Source organism: Muntiacus reevesi, chromosome X, assembly GCF_963930625.1.
Source record: "Muntiacus reevesi chromosome X, mMunRee1.1, whole genome shotgun sequence".
In the NCBI taxonomy this organism is placed as follows: Eukaryota; Metazoa; Chordata; class Mammalia; order Artiodactyla; family Cervidae; genus Muntiacus; species Muntiacus reevesi.
The window spans coordinates 81721676-81723972 of record NC_089271.1 but is presented as its reverse complement, the minus strand read 5'-3'; positions in this window follow the sequence as shown (position 1 = coordinate 81723972).

Here is a 2297-nt window from a genome sequence, read left to right as displayed (position 1 = left end):
GTAAACTCTTTTGTCAAGAAAATCTAGGAAGAACAGAACGTGTAGGTGGCATTTGAGTCACAGCTCACTCCCTCTCTCCAGAATCATGAGAAATCCACTCATGGTGGGATCACCTAAGAGCACAGTGTTCCCTCCCCACCACCAATCTCTAATCTAGTGTTGAAATGTCCTCCAGAGATGAGAGAGCTACCAGCATATCTTACCCATCCCAGTTCTATGTTGCAGAAGCTCTATTCCAGCCAAGACTGATTCTGGGACTCCCTGTTTCCACCCAACCTTCACTCATGGAGTACAAGCTCTGCTCCTGGTATGGTAGGCCAAGGATACTAGGATCTAGCTACCTTCACTTCATATGACTAATAAAATGGAGCCATTCTAAGGAGGCAAACTGAGACAAACAGAAGCTACCACCCATGGATGTGAAATTAGAATATCTGAGAGTAATGAACAATTATCTTGGTCACAAGGTCTGGAGCAATGGCAAAAAGATTTTGCACAGTGATAGAGACAAATTGCAAGAAGAGAAGATATGGAACACAACAAGGATATCCACTCTCACCGCTCTTGCTGAGCATAGTTTTGAAAGTCCTCATCATGGCACTCAGAGAAGAAAAAGAAATAAAAGGAATACAAATTGGAAAAAAAAAAAAAAAAGTAAAACTGTCACTTTTTTTCAGATAACATGCTACTATACATAGAAAATCCTGATGGTTCAACCAAAAAATTAATGGACCTAATCAATGTATTTGGTGAAGTTGTATGATACAACATTAATGAACAGAAATCTTATATTTCTATACACTAACAACAAAAGAGCAGAAAGAGAAATTAAGGAAACAATTCCACTTATCAGCACAACAAAAAGAATAAATTATCTAGGAATAAATCTACCTAAGGAAGCAAATACTTGTACTTAGAAAACTATAAAGCAGAGATGAAAGAAATAAAAGAAGACACAAACAGATGGAAAAACATACCATGTTCTTGAATTAGAATAATCAATACAGTGAAAATAAATATGTAATGCAAAGCAATCTAAAGATTCAATCCAATTCCTATCAAGTTATCATTGACATTCTTCACAGAATTAGAACAAAAATTTTACAGTTTGTATGGAAACACAAAAGACCCTGAATAGCTAAGGTGATCATGAGAAAGAAAAGTGGAGCAGGGGGAATCAAGTGCCATGATTTCAAACAATACTGCAAAGCAACAGTAATCAAAAAACAGAAATACAGACCAACAATATACAATAGAAAGCCCAGAGATAAACCCATGCACCTATGGTCTCCTAAGCTGTGACAAAGGAGGCAAGAATATAAAACAATAAAAGACAGCCTCTTCAAGAAGTGATGCTAGAAAACCTGGACAGCTAATGTAAAAAAATAAAATTAGAACCCCACCTAACATCATTTTTGTTGTTGCTCAGTCACACAGTCATGTCCAACTCTTTGCGATCCCATGGACTCCAGCAAGCCAGGCCTTTCTGCCCCTTACCATCTCCTGAAGTTTGCCCAAGTCCATGCCCATTGCATCAGTGATGCCAAACAGACATCTGATCCTCTGACACCCCTTTCGCCTTCTGCCCTAAATCTTTCCCAGCATCAGGGACTTTTCCAATGAGTTGGCTGTTTGCATCAGATGACCAAAATACTGGAGTTCCAACTTCAGCATCAGTCCTTCCAATGAGTATCCAGGGTTAATTTTCCTTAAGATTGACTGGTTTGATCTCCTTGCTGTCCAAGGGACCCTCAAGAGTCTTTTCCAGCACCACAGTTCAAAGGCATCAATTCTTTGGTGCTCCACTTTCTTTATGGTCCAGCTCTCACAAGTGTATATGACCACTGGGAAGACAATAGCCTTGACTATATGGACTTTGTCAGCAGAGTAATGTCTCTGCTTTTCAATACACCATCTAGATTTGTCATAGCTTTCCTGCCAAGAAGCAAATGTCCTCTGATTTCATGGCTGCAGTCACCATCCACAGTGATTTTAGAGCACAAGAAGAGGAAATCTGTCACTACTTCAACCTTTTTCCCCTCTATTTGCTGTGAAGTATTGGGGCCAGATGCCATGATCTTAGTTTTGTTTTTTGTTTGTTTGTTTGTTTGTTTGTTTAATATTTAGTTTTAAGCTGGCTCTTTCACCCTCCTCCTTCATCCTCATCAAGAGGATTTTTAGTTCCTCTTGGCTTTCTGCCCTTAGAGTGGTATCATGAACATATTTGAGCTTGTTGATATTTCTCCCACTTATCTTGATTACAGCTTGTAATTCCTCCAGTCCAGCATTTCTCATGA